Below are 15,962 nucleotides of genomic sequence, written 5' to 3'. Positions count from 1 at the left end.
CCATAGAAGGCATCATATTAGTCTCATTCACCTCCTAAGGGATACTCAAAATCCCTCCTTTAGGTCTGCACTAATTCAAACCTCTTCCTTTCATTAGGCTAAACTACCATAGGGCATAATCTACTTTCAACTAGAGACCCTTTCCTGCTCATTTTCCAACAGTGTGGCACGAAACCCCTCCCCCATGTGGCATCATCAGCAACTTCATCACACTCTCTCGGAGGAAATTTGTCAGTGTGCCAAGTCTGAGGCACTTCTACCATCCTACTTACTTCCTGTGCTCCTCTGAAGAGTAGGATTTGCAGCATAATCTACTGTCAACTAGAGAACCTTTCCTGTTCATTTTCCAACAGCTTGGTGCGAAACCACACTCCCTTGTGAAGTCATCAGCATCTTCATCATACTCTCACGGAGGAACCTTATCAGCATGCTGAGTCTGAGACACGTCACTGAATGGGCACGCTTAAGGGGCATGTCTTGCACCTTAGTATGCATCTTTGTTGGCAACTTTAGGGCTATTGGAGGTGAAGGTACTGTTCAAAAGACCCTTTTGTAAAAGCATCATGTCTTGGTTGTTACTATTACAGCTATGTTATCTAGGGTTGGGATGGGTGGAAGATCAGAAGTTGGAAAATGTGGGGAGTTAGTGGGTTTATCAATACCAGTAATACAATCAGGTTACAAACGAATACGCCACAAGAATAAAGTAGAGATTTGGGTAATTTGGTAGATTGTATGCCATTATGTATATGGATCCCAGAAGTGATATGAGGAGTTTGAAATATTCATGATAATGTTAGGAAGAAAAGATTGAGCGACAAGAGTAGGTGTATAATATACTCTCCTGTTATTTCCAGGGTTCCTACTGAAGAGGACTATGGGTCAATTGACTGCTTGTATTTAAATTGCGCTCAGTGTGTAAGAAGACAATTTGAATTCATGACCTGATTAATGAAACTTGGTTGCCAGACCCTAATTCTCCTCATGTGTTAGAACTTTGTCCTACAGGTTATCGGATATTACATAATCCTAGACAAGACAGAAAGGGAGGTGGGTTGGCTATCATTTAAAGATTCTTTTACCCTATAGGCCACCCGGATCTTGGAATGGCATTATATGCTTGTTTTTAAGGAATTATTTTAGGAGATATGAATATCCACTTGGAGAATCATAGTGATGCTTCAGTACAGTAGTTTTTAGATTTTTTGCTGCAATTGGATCTTAGGATTGATACAGATCAAGTGACACATAAAGATAGTCATACACATGATTTTTTGGCTTTCACCAAAAGGAATGACTCTGACATTAATAGGACATCAGAAGTGGGATGCAGTTCCTTGGATCATTTTGTTATGAATTCTTTTCTAAGACCATTTAAGAGCTTTCAATCCAGGTCTAAGATTAATGCATGTCTTGGCTGGGGAAAAATGATGCAGAACTTTTTTGGCAGAAAATGGGGGGAGAACTAAAATTAGAGATACAACAGCTACAGGTTTGGAAGATTGCAGTGTCTTTATCTTTAGACGAATTAGCACCTCTGAAAAAAAGAATGGTTGTTTAAAACGGAATCACAGGTTGGCAAATCTTAAGAGGGACTGTAGGAGTCTAGAGAGATCCTGGAGTAAAACTAAGGATCCTGGTATTTATTGACAGTGGAAAGAAGAGATTAAAATATATAAAATTTTTGTTGTGTCAAAAAGGGAATATTATGGAACAATGGTAGCTGATTCAGAAAATTCATCAAAACAGCTTTTCCAAATTTTCAGCTCATTAATAACTGATAAGGTGCAAATAATTTCACAAGAAATACAACCTACAGTGGATTTATTTATTTGTTACATTTGTGCCCCACATTTTCCCACCTATTTGCAGGCTCAATGTGGCTTACATAGTACCGTAGAAGGCTGTTGCCAATTCGGTTAATAACAGATACAAAGTGATATTGTGATCATATGAGGTAGGTTGTTTTCGGTTAATAACAGATACGGAGTAATATTGTGATCATATGAGGTAGGTTGGGTCAGGTAGCGGGGTCAAAAGAGGTGAAGATTATAAATTGTCCAGTATGATCATCGGTTATGATATGCTGCTGGGTGCTGTGATTTTATGTTGGATCGTTGGGATATGCTTTTTTGAATAGGTGAGTCTTGAGTGATTTCCTGAAGTTTAAGTGATCATGGATTGTTCTCACTGTAGTTGGGAGTCCGTTCCATAGTTGTGCGCTTATGTGCGTGGGTTGTTTTGTATTTTAGTCTTTTACAGTTTGGCTAATGTAGGTTTAGGTATGATCTTGATGAGTTAGCAAATTATTTCTGCCCCAAAATAGATATTATTAGGCAAAGTCTTGTTGAAACCAGACAGGATTGCCAACGGTGGGAGCAACACGAGGAGAGAGGAAATAACTCTGTGAAAGAAGACATGCTTTGGAATTAATTATTATCTACCTCAAAAGGTTGTCTAAGAAAGCTAGTTACTTAGATGTTTGTCCTTCCTATAAGACAGCACCCACTAATGTAGTGGTCTGGTTGACAATGCTTGTTAATTCTATTCTGAGTACTAGGAGTTACCCCCTTGATTTGGCAAATATTATACTGACTCCAATTCCCAAATCAATGGGAGCTGATTTGTCTAAGCCTGAAAATTATAGACCAGTGGCAAGCATACCATGGCTTGCTAAACTTATTGAATCTGTTGTGAATACTCAATTATGTGACTTTGAGCAAATTTGACATTCTTTATATTTCACAACACGGTTTCAGACCACTACATAGTACTGAAACTTTGTTGCTGGAAATGGTAATTGAAATCAGACTGGGTTTTAGTAAGGGAAAGCAAATGATTTTGCTACAATTTGATATATCAGCCGCCTTTGATGCGGTGAACCATGAAAAACTTGAATAGGATTAGTCAGATTGGAGCGAGTAGTACTGTTTTAAAATGGTTTAGTGAGTTTTTACAGAGGAGAATATATAGTGTAAGAAAGGATTCTAAGGTATCCTTGAAATGGAATGCAGACTGCAGAGTTCCTCAAGGGTCACCATTGTCATCTTCCTTGTTCAACATCGATTTAAGTACGATGGGAACAGTGCTGTCCACCTTGGGAGTATTGTTCTACTCATGCAGATGATATTTTTCTTCTGTGTGAAGCTCAAGAAAAGTGTGAAGATACATGACTTTCTTGAGGGAGATTGTCATCAAAACTAATAACTGGGCTAAAGTTAATTTTCTGAAATTGAATAAAAACTAAGGTTGTTTGGTTTGGAGATGATGTGTTTGGAATTGGGTACAGGTGAGAAGCTAATGATTGAGGAACACTCAAAAGTGTTGGGAGTCATAGTTGATTCAGGCTTAACAAATTACATAGGATGGCTTTATCTAAAATAATATTTTTTCTGATTACGGCAGCTAAGAGCAATTCAATCTAAATTACACCTGGATAACTTTAGAACAGTGGCACAGGCAATCCTGATACCATACTTAGATTATTGTAACTATTTGGGGGTCTTATGAAAAAACTTACAAAAACTTAAATTTCTGCAGAATACAGCAGCAAGTTTGATTTACAGCCTGGTAAAGTATGAAAGAGCATCCCCACTGTTGAAGAAGCTACATTGCCTTCCTGTGTCTTCAAGATTGAAGTTTAAGCAAACATAAATGATGTACGGTGCTGGATCTTGTAGACTGATTATTTTGGATTTCCCAACATCTTTTTCCTCAGGTAGAATGAAACTCTGTTTGAAATTAAACTATCCGTCCTTACATCAGGGAGTTAGGCCTTGGAAGACTGCCTTTAGAAATTTGGAAAATAACACAATATTATTCTTTCAGGAAAGCGTTAAATTCTTGTTTGATGAGAAAGATAGTTTTTAGTTAGATATGCCACTGTAATTAATGTTTTAGATATACATTTGATGAGAAAGATGGGTTTTTTGTAGTTTCAATGTATTAGATATGCAATTGTAAATTCTCCCGAAGGACTTATTGTTTGTAATCTGCTTAGAATCTCTTTTGGACTTCGCAAAATGTAAGAATCATATAGCATATGTTCTTCCTGTATAAGGCTTAGCTGGTGCTGAAAAGCAGCTGTTTACTATTGCTCCTTCATGGTTCAAAACTCCCAGAAAAGACCTTAACCCAGCCCCAATTTACAGGGCTCTAATTAGTTCCTACCTAGTGCTAAGTGATGGACTTGCATGATCATCTTCTATTATATCACATAAGGAGCAGGGACTCAAGATTTTCTAATTTTAAATATAGCAAGAAAATTTCTGATATCCTGCTTACACTAGGCAGACAAACTCTCCAAATTTAGACTCATCTAAATCCCAGCTTGATATTTTCCATTTAGTTTGTGCTTTGCTACATGGGACTTAATTTGAAAACTTACTTGGTTTCCCCAAGCTGCCTATGCATGGCATAGTGATCACATCGAGACATATATATATATATATTTTTTTTTTTTTCATGAGTGTGACATAAATGAATTCAAGAAAGCATGGAACAAGCATAGGAATTCCAAGGGAGAGAAAGAGATAGATGGTATAGACGGGCAGTTTGGATGGGCCATCTGGTCTTTAAATCCAGATGACCTTTGAGCATATAGTTGGTGAAATTTTGTATGCAATAGAAGTGTGTTCTGTTTGATTTAGTATCTGGGTAGAAGACTATAGTCCCCAACTGTCAGTTCTGTGTCCTCAACCTCCTCTTTCCTCTGATTTTAACCTGCTTTGTAAGCTGACAAATAGTACAAGATCTAGAGTAGAAACAAGGACTGATTTTACATTGATAGATTGCAACTGCATCATAGGTAAAACAACATGGATGAAAAGATCATCGTTTGACAGCCTGATGATATCCCTTCGTATCCAGAACAATTGCTTTTTGTCGTCTTCCTTTGTATTTTGCCATTTTGGGTAGGTAACATTGCTTGATATCTAGCCTCCTGGGTTCCCTGTATAGTCTGCCAGAGTGACTTGTCTATGTGAATGCCTGTTTAGATCTACTTACGTCTGTACTTTCGAGACTTCACAGTCCAAGCTACTGGTTTGATTTGATTATCATCCCCTATTCTAGTCACTGTTGCAAGCTAGCCTTTTAGATTTCCCAGTTTGGTTGCCAGACAGATCTGGCTACATCAATACCTTTCATTTCCACTAGGACAAGGATGCAGGAATTCAGACCTTGAGTGTCATAGTCAGACCAGGTTTTCAGGATATTCCTAATAAATATGCATGAGATAAGTCTGCATTGGCATCGTGCATCCCTGTACTAGGACGACTTCTTTCAATACTTGTAGTCTACTAGGAGAACACAACTATTTGATTATCATAGCCTTCTATACAAATTAGTCACACATTTGTGTACATTTACACTAGAACTTCAGACATTTCACATTAACCATTTTGCCATTCATTTTGACAGCCCCAGCACTCATTAAATTATGAGGCTATACAAGGTAACATAGTAGATGATGGCAGAAAAAGACCTGCACGGTCTATCCAGTCTGCCCAAGAAATGTGCCACTTTTTTGTGTATACCTTACCTTAATTTATACCTGTCTTTTTCAGGGCACAGACCGTGCAAGTCTGCCCAGCACTATCCCCGCCTCCCACCATCAGCTCTGCTCTCTTCACTTTAAACAACTAAGGATCCTTGGTGTTTATCCATGCCCTCTTATTGTTGTATCTTCCACCGCCCCGAAGGACATTCTATGCATCCACCACCTTTTCCATGAAAGGGTATTTACTGATATTCTTTTTCTATCTTCTGAGAGCCTCATGTCATGATTTCTTATTCTACAAGTTTCTTTTACTTGAAGCAAGTTTGCTTCTTGTGCATTATTAATATCTTTCAGCTGTTTGAATGTCTTTAGGAAATCTCCCTGTCTCTCTTCTCCTTTAGGGTATACATGTTTAGATTGCTATATATTATTTTACTGGACCTTTGAAACATACCTTGTACCTATATTGGGCTTTTATATGCACAACCTTCACTCTTTCTGTATCCTTCTGGAAGTAAAACCTCTAGAACCAAACACTAAACTGTACAATGAGATATTCACCACTTTTTTTTTTTGCTAGTTGTACTTCTCTGGCCACTGCTTTGTTGCACTGTTTGTATGATTTCAAAGTAGCTGATCATCCTAAATTTTCTTTCCTGCTTTGTGGACATTGGGATAAGAATAAACATCTTGGCTGATTACATTTCAGAATATATAGGGAGACGCTTCAAGATGCCTAGTGTACTACTGCAACAATGTACAATTACTAACCAATGGCAGCAGATTTCAAAATACTTTAACTTTCTTGAGATCATAACATAACTGTTCTGTTTTACTATAGGAAAATAAAGTTGAAAAAAAACCCTCCCCAGAATCTGACTCGGTACACTAGCCAAAGGAAATGTGTTTATTAAAGGCTATAATAGTCTGTAAAACAAAAAATATATCTATAAAGCAGCGTAAATTATGTGAGGTTGTGTTGGCAGCCTACAGGCAACTCCTGACAGCTTTGCCCGGATGAGCATGTGATCTGCCAGCAGGTGGCACTGTATGCCTGACACTTATTATGTATTGCATTTGTATCCCACATTCCCCCACCCATTTGCAGGCTCAATGTGGCTTCCTACTGGAGGCCATCTTCTTCCTCTGGCATTTGTATATAAACCTAGTCTTGGTTTGATCTCTTTGCTAGAGCTTGGTCTTCATCTTTTCTGTGTTGCTTAGTGCTTTGGTTCCCTTGCTCCATTTTCTATTCAGATTCTTCTCCACAGTAGCCTTCTGAACTCATTACTAAGTCCCTTTTGGGTACCTGCCTTTTCTTCCATTCTGAGTCGTCTTGGTAAGTTCCTGTGTTCTTATTTTCCCATCTTCTTGTTGGGTTTCACTGGTACTTGGTAGCTAAGTCCTGGTGGCTGCCAACACCAGAGAGCTCAACCTGAAGGTGGCAGCTAGAGGCAGAAGACCCTGTTTGATCTTCACCAGGGCATTTAGTGGAAAACTAGTATGTGGACCTTGCCCATTTGCTGTTCCAGGGCCCTCCTTAAGGATGAGAATAATCGCAATCTAAACAGATGCAATAACTAGCAATTTTAAACTACATAGCCTAGTTATCACAAAAATATTAAAGCCCTCAAGCAAAATGTTATACCCATGGTTATTAAGTGCTTGATTGACTGCCCTCATGTAACCTTTCAGAGCAGTTTACAAGACATATTTTTATTTTATTTATTTGTTGCATTTGTATCCCACCTTATCCCACCTATTTGCAGGCTCAAAGTGGCTTACAATACATCATGATTAGTGGAAGAAAATTAATAAGTAAACGTTTGATATTACAGGATTTTGGTCATTTTGATGAAGGTATAACATACAGAATAAACGATTTCATAGTGTACAAGCAGATATTAAGAATCAAGTTCTGAAGTGTATATGCGAGTTGTGCCTTTTCTCATTTGTTAAAGTACAATATAAATTATAAAGTTTTTTTAGAGAGGAAATACAATTAAATAGGATAGAAAAGAATCAGCATTTTCAAAACCTATTTTTAGATGTTTTTCTCTGAAGTCCACCAGAAGTGCATCCAAATCTCAAGGGGGAGTGCCAGGGGCATGTTCAGGGCGGAACTTGGGCATTCCTAAGACTTAGACGTTTTTCAGCCATAATGGAACAACACAAAACTGTCCAGGGCTAGTCCTGTTTTTATTACGAATAAAGCACAATAAAGTGCCCTAAATAACCAGACGACCACTGGAAGGAATCAGGAATGACCTCCCCTTATTCCACCAGTGGTCACTAACCCCCACTCCTACCCCCCCAAAAATGTGAGGAAAAACATTACTTACCAACCTCTATGCCAGCCTCACATGTTATACTCGGATCCATTATAACAGCATGCAGGTCCCTGGAGTAGTCTATTGTTGGGTGCAGTGCAGTGCACTGCAGACAGGTGGAACCAAGCTTCTACCTCCCCCTACCTGTTACACTTGTGCAGGAAACTGAGAGCCCTCCAAAACTCACCAGAAACCCACTGTACCCATATATAGGTGCCCCTTCACATGTAAGGGCTATGGTAGTGGTGTACAGTTGGGGGTAGTGGGTTTTGGTGGGCTCAGCACACAAGGTAAGGGAGCAATGGTGAGATGTGTACCTGGGAGCATTTTATGAAGTCCACTGCAGTGCCCCCTAGGGTGCCCTATTGCTGTCCTGGGATGTCAGGGGGACCAGTCTACTAAAAATGCTGGCTTGTCCTACATACAAATGGCTTGATTTTGTGCATTTTGCACTTGGACCAAAAAACAAAACGTCCAAATCACAAAATGTTTGAAACAGTATTTTCAAAAACAAAAGATAGACTGTTTTCTTTTTAAAAATGAACTTTCCTATTTGGATTTTGGACATTTTTTGCAAAACGTCCAAACAGTCGGACTTAGACATATCGAAAATGGCCCTCCAAATCTTTTTTGAGATGTGGTGACCAGACTTGCACACAGTATTTGAGGTGTGGTCACACCATGGATCACTACAAAGGCATTATAACATCCTCATATTTGTTTTCCATTCCTTTCCTAGCTGCCGTCACCACACACTAAGCACATATCATCGACATTAGGTCAGTGACTCCTAATTTGAAACCTTGCATCACGCAGCTATAGTTCGGGTTCCTCTTTCCCACATGCATCATGTAGAGTGAGGTGACAAATACTTTTTTTCAGGTATATTGAGAATAGGAAAGCCAGAGGTAGAAGTACAAGAAAGTGACAAAGGAAAACATAGAAATGATCAACAAATACTTCTGTTTGATGTTCATGGGAGAAAAATTGGAAAAGGTCCATAGATGGTTGGCAAAAAATACATATTGGAATGGTGTAGATTGTTCATGGAAAAATGTTTATGAACAACTTGTAAAACTGAAAAGCGAAGAAAATGATATAGGGGATTTGACAACTTCCCTATAAGGAAAGGCTAAAGCGGGTAGGGCTGTTCAGCAAGGAGAAGAGCATAAGAGTAGCTGTACTGGGTCATATCAATGGTGCACCTAGCCCAGTATCCTGTTTCCAACAGTGGCCAAGCCACTCCTTCTTACTTAGCTTCTTTGATTATTCCTTACACACCTGCTCAAACTCTTTGGTCCTTGATAGATAACAGGCTTGTCCTACCTCATCCTTCTAAAGCACGCTGGGAATCTACATGTTCTTCTGCATTTTTCTTCCTTGCTCTGGAATTCACTTCCAAAGCAGCTTCATCTGGAAAGCTCATACTCTGCCTATTGAACATCTCTAAAAATGTATTTTTTTTTAATTAGCTTTTGAATATTGAGGGCTGTTCTGGTATGGTTAGCTGTGATGGGATTACTTAAGTTTAAACATACGATGTTATAGGAACTATTGTTAAGTGTGCATCATCTTGGAGTGTTTTTGTCTCGTTTCTAACTTAAATGGTTTGATTGCCCTTGGAAGTCTGATTATTACCAGCTTAATTTCAAATGCCTGACTGCTTTTCTATCATATTATGGCATTCCTTTCCTTATCTACATGTATATTTATTTATTTTGTAAACCACTTCAACTTATTCAGTGAGAAACAGTATATCAAACCTGATAAACGATAACTTGGTCAGCCTCTAAGTGACAAGGGGTTAGGAGGAGGGAGGGAAAGCATAAGAAGCAATCTACAAAAATTAGAAAAGTGGGCTAATGCTTGACAGTTAATCCTAAATGTGAAGAAATGTAGACCAATGTATTTGGGGTTCAGAAATACCAAAACAGCTCCATGGATAAATCCTTCTTATCTGTTCCCTTCTCCACTACTGCCAACTCTAGACTTTGCGCCTTCTGTCTCGCTGCACCCTACGCCTGGAATAAACTTCCTGAGCCCCTACGTCTTGCCCCATCCTTGGCCACCTTTAAATCTAGACTGAAAGCCCACTTCTTTAACATTGCTTTTGACTCGTAACCACTCGCCTCCACCTACCCTCCTCTACTCCTTCCTGTACACATTAATAGATTTGATTACTTTATTTCTTGTCTATTAGATTGTAAGCTCTTTGAGCAGGGACTGTCTTTCTTCTATGTTTGTGCAGCGCTATATAAATGCTAAATAGTAGTAGTAGTAGTAGTAATGTGATAATAGGTAAGAGCCTAATGTGCATGCAATAGAAGAGATATTGGGGTGTTTGAGAATCTCAATGTAGTAAAACAATATGATAAGGTGGTGGCCAAGGCCAGAAAGATACTTGGCTGCACACAGAGGGGCATTATCAGAAGAAGGTGATAATACCTCTCAGGAAGTCACTAGTGAGACCTCACTTGGAGTACTGTGTTCACTTTGGAGGCTGTATCTTGCCAAGGACAGAGATTTGAAGCCTTCCAAACGAGCAACTACAATGATACAGGGTCTGCACCAGATGATGTAAGAGAAAAGACTCAAAGGCTTTAATACGTATACCCTGCCTGGATGAGAGGGAATATAACACAGATTTTTAAATTCATAAAAAGATATTAACAAGCCTTTTCTAAAAACAGGGAGGCTACAGAACTAGAGAAAATGAAATAAAGCTTTAGAGGAAGCTTAATAGCAACATCAGGAAATGTGTTTCACAGAAAGGGTAGTGAATGCTTGGAACGCTCTTTGTGAGAGGTAGTGGGGACAAAAACAATAACAGAATTCAAAAATATGTGGGATAAACAGAAGATCTCCACATGGCATGAGGATTTCCACTCCAAGCAAAACTTGACTTTCTTTCACACTTAAACAAACAAAAAAAAGAAGAAGCATAGAGGGGAAACCTGCAGTGTTGATAGTTACAATCCTAAAAACAAAAGGGAGCGAGAGTAACCTACCCAGAACAACAGGTACAATCTTGTCACCTTTCTGGACAAACCATGCAGGTCTTAATACATGATAACAGATAAAGCTACTTTCTGGTATTATTGTAAGTCTTACTTGTGGCATTGTCACTACTCTTTCCCTCACAAACTGCTAACCAGCAATTGTCTGTGTCTTCTCTTGTATCTGAAGAATCAGTAGTAGAAGAGACTTATTTTCCTGAACTCCCATGAAATCATGAGTATGATTCCTCTAGAACACCTCTTCTTCCTGGTTTTTGTTAAGAAAATAGCACAGATTGCTCCCTTTAATTCAGAGGTAGAGGAGGGGTTTAGAGAAATTTATTCATCTTCCTCAAGACCCTAGATACCCTGAGAAGCTGGTGCAATACTCATTCATCCACTTCCTCAGCAGGATATACAGAAAAGGATGGGGGTCACTCTTTAATTCCTAGAAATAAGAAGGCGATAACACAATACTGTATTGAACCTGCTTCTGTTGCCCCTCAGTGTATGGCTGGAGAAAAGGCCAAGTAATCAAACTTATTTGTAGGTACACCTGGGGCATTACCCATGACCTGTTTCAGAAATAAATTAATTTTTTTTAAGCTATACTAATGCCCACAAGGAGATTTTGTTAATTTGTTAAGCTTTGTGGAGGAGTTTGGAAAGCATTTGATCTGTTCAACCTATAATGCTTTAAAAATTAAACTGAGAGCCTCTACCATGATGCTAAATGCTGGCAGATTCTCACTGCTACAAGCTTCCAGGTTTAGAGAGACTATGAGGAAAAGGCTTGTGGATGGGCCATGCAGTGGAGATGGTCTCTTCAGAAATCTGGATTTGGATCTTGTTACTCACTTTTTCCAAATCTGAGTAAAACAGCATTACAATCAGTTACACAAGTTATTTCCCTGCCAAAATGAGCTTACAAGTTGTACTTGAGATAATGGAGGGGGAAGTGACTTACCTAAGATCAGAAGGACCATCAGTGGGAGAAGTGGATAAGGTCACAGAAGTGCGCAAGTACTACTACTATAAATCATTTCTATAGCGCTACCAGTCATACGCAGCGCTTCACAATTGAACATGAAGAAAGGCAGTCCCTGCTCAAAAGAGCTTAAGTACATAAGTATTGCCATACTAGGAAAGACCAAAGGTCCATCAAGCCCAGCATCCTGTTTCCAACATTGGCCAATCCAGGTCACAAATACCTGGCAAGATCCCCCCAAAATACATAACATTTTATACTGCTTATCCCAGAAAGAGTGGATTTTCTCAAAGTCCATTTAATAATGGTCTATGGACTTTTCCTTTAGGAAGCCGTCCAAACCTTTTTTAAACTCCACTAAGCTAACCACCGTTACCACATTCTCTGGCAAAGAATTCCAGAGTGTAATTACACATTGAGTGAAGAAACATTTTCTCCGATTCGTTTTAAATTTACTACATTGTAGCTTCATCGCATGCCCCCCTAGCCCTAGTATTTTTGGAAAGCATTAACAGACACTCCACATCGACCCGTTCCATTCCACTCATTATCTTATAGACCTCTATCATATCTCCCCTCAGCCGCATTTTTCTCCAAGCTGAAGAGCCCTAGCTGCTTTAGCCTTTCCTCATAGGGAAGTCATCCCATCCCCTTTTATCATTTTCGTCGCCCTTCTCTGCACCTTTTCTAATTCCATTATATCTTTTTTGAGATGCGGCATCCAGAATTGAACACAATATTCGAGGTGCGGTCACACCATGGAGCGATACAAGTGGTGGATCAAATAATGTTTTAATGTAACTTGATATACCACTTTTTCTGATGAGAATGCCAAAGATCATCGTTCTGCCCTTCCCCCACTTGTAGGAGGTTTTGGCATGCACAGATTGGGATACAAGTTTTTCTTCAGAAAAGATGCTTTCCTTTTGTCTACTCTTTTCCAGTAATAGATGGCTAAATTTATATTTATTTAAAAAAAAAATCAATGTGAGTCACAACTAACCTATATAATTAATCAAGTTAAAACATAATATACTTGATTACTTAGCAAAAATGCATAAATAAAAACAAAATAAACATAAAGCACTTAGGGCCTCTTTTGCAAAGCCACGCTAGCGATTCCTGTGCGGTAAATGAGAGGAAGCTCATTTAATTCCTATGGGCTTCCTCTCATTTACCACACAGGAATCACTAGTATGGCTTTGTAAAAGAAGCCCTTAGAAAGGTATCAATATGACAAAATTAAAATAAAAATAAAAAAACAAACCATTCAATACTATGACTTACAAAGCACCTTCAATGAATATTGAGATGTGGGTCCTTGTTAATTAGGGGGAGGCCTGTTTAAAAAGATATGCCTCTGTGATCACAGATGCTCAAAGACCCATGTAACATCTCAATCACAGCCAAATTTGGAGTTTTGACTAGATCCAAAATGCACCAGCTTCCCAGATGTAGTTCCTGTTGGAGGGAGTCTAAGGTTTTATGGCACATTGGTCCATTGTGATTTTTAACAGATGTTGGCCAAAGGAATGCAAAATCCAGGATAACCCCTCCACCCAAACTTTACTGCAGCTATGGAAAAGGCAAAGGAAACAGCAGAAAAGAAAAAAAAGTCACACCCAAAGTCAAAAAAGGATATCAAGTTTCTTTTATTTGTTATACGAAGTGCAATAAAAAAGATAATTTTGTCCAGCTTCGGGTTGCAGTCGCTCATCGCTGCCCTGGAGCAACATTCTCAACTTTTTACAAGCAGACTGCCAAAATATGACCATTAACATTTCAACACTACATAACATTCACCTCCAAGGTCACAGTTCCTAGCACTGACATGGCTCTCAACCCAGCCAGTGAGGTTTTCAGGATACCCACAATGAATATGAATGAGATACATTACCATATACTCTGTCATGCATATTCATTGTGGATATCCTGAAAACCTCACTGGCTATATTATTATTTGTTGCGTTTGTATCCCACATTTCCCCACCTATTTGCAGGCTCAATGTGTCCTGATGACTGGATTGAGAATCCCTGTATTAAACAATGCTTTACTAAAGTCAAATTACTCTTTACTGGGGTCAATGCTTATCTTCTTGTGTTTATCTGCAGGAACCAATCAAAATATCTTACTTGCCACTATAATCAAATATTGATCATGAGTGAATAACATGCTGCAGGAGGTTTTGGATTCATGACCTTTAAACTACATTCTGACAGGAAAGTGATTTTATGGTGCCCTGAAAGGCCAAGAAAACTAACTTTAAAAGAATAGGCTTTCTCCGACTTTCTCATAAAACCTTTTATATAAATAGTATATGGCACAGTAGGGATATTTGGCTGGTGGCTATAACCTATTAATATAATCCAACATAGTGCTAGATTAAAAGAAAATAAAGACATAGCAGAGACGTGAATTTGACTGTTCACATTGGTACTCCCCTTTACTCTCCTTCCAACTCTACATATTACCTGACCAAAACTGGAATTCTTAGATTTGTTCACTATACATTTTTGTTAAACTTTAGTAATAAGACAGGTGTGTTCAAGCCTAGTGGTTAGTGATTACCTGATTCAGACAGAAGACCTACATTTGGGATCCTAAGGCGTAAGACAACTTTGAATTTGATGTACCCAACAGAGGTGAAAAGGTTAATGCACTAAAGATGCTACCAACCCCCTAGGAGAGATGGGCAAGTTTACTACATGCTGCTCATAGTCCCCTTGTAAAGTCCAACCCAGTCTGCTGAACCACATCAGCTGTGGGAAAGAAATGAAATAAACCAACTCACTCGAGATTACCCCCATCTGACAACTACTGGCGATCAAAACATAGTTCTAAGCATGGACAGCCTTTCCTATCCAAGACTCTCAATTAGTTCCATAGCTTGAGAATGAATGCAGCTTTCGAGGAGGTGAGCTGTGTGCCTGATTAATCCTGTTGTTTCCACTTTCCATTAACAAGCAGGACAGAGTCAAGCACACAAATAACACCTAAGCTCAAGGCTTTCCAACTTCTCACTTATTCCCATTATCCAGAAGTAGGCCAAATATCAGAAAAAAAAAAAAGTGCAGAGTTGCAATATATAATCAACAGATTGACCAGCATAGCTTGACCAAATGTGCTGTCTCTTACTGTCAACTGGCACAAGCAGTAATACGATGTAAAGTTATAAAGCTGCTCTACAATCAGTATCTAGCAAGACAGACTTCAGAAGAGCTACAATGGTTCTGATCTGATGAAATTTCATTTTGGAGATGAGAGGAGAGCCAGCTTGTTAACAGAACTGGATGCATGATGTCAGCCAGTTAGCTAAAGTTCTTGCTTAAGTATTTCATTAGTCCAAATGGCAGCTTCATGGAGGGATGAAGGGCAACATTAAAGTTCCCATGGCACTGGAGGTTTCTGCAATGGTTGTCCAACATGAAGCCCCCTCTTCACGAATTAAAAAATGCATCCGGAAAAACAGGACCCTATCGATCTGTGCACTGTTAAATTGATACCAAATTTTGCTTCTGTGTGGCCAGGGAGAGGGAGGTCAGTTGAAGAGTCAAGTCAACTATCTCTGTGTAAAATTACTCCTTTCTTGATATCAAGAATCTGAGCACTTCCAAGTTCATCTTGATACCTTCAGAACTGAAAAAGATAGTATCTATGAAAGCTAAGGGACATGAAGTATAGAAGACACATTGGTATGGGTTATGGTGGATTGGCTGAGAGTCCACATTCTAGAAACTTCTTCCACACTGTGGACAGAACAACCTGCTGAGGCTGTTATTTTCTTTTTCTAGCAGAAAAAAAAAAATCGGGACACTATGAAGAATATTGAAGAAAAGAAAGGCAAAAACCTCTCAAGTGCATGGAACAGTTTTGTTTTCACATTGGAATTAGTAGAGAGTACAAAAATAAATAAATAAACTCGTGGAGACAAGAAGACTGCTGCATATAGGAAGGGCAGAGCGTGCTCAGAACTCTACATTAAAGTTCTCAGCACTAGGAGAGCTGATCCACCCAGGTGATATGAAGTGACAACACCCATTCATATGCCTTACTCAATCCTATTTTTTAGTACAATAAAGTAAAATACAGTCTGCCTAGTCCAAATAAATCTTGCCTATTGCTATATGGATTTTAAACATCCAATTCT

Source organism: Microcaecilia unicolor, chromosome 7, assembly GCF_901765095.1.
Source record: "Microcaecilia unicolor chromosome 7, aMicUni1.1, whole genome shotgun sequence".
Lineage (NCBI taxonomy): Eukaryota > Metazoa > Chordata > Amphibia > Gymnophiona > Siphonopidae > Microcaecilia > Microcaecilia unicolor.
Note: the sequence above shows the minus strand (reverse complement) of the source record.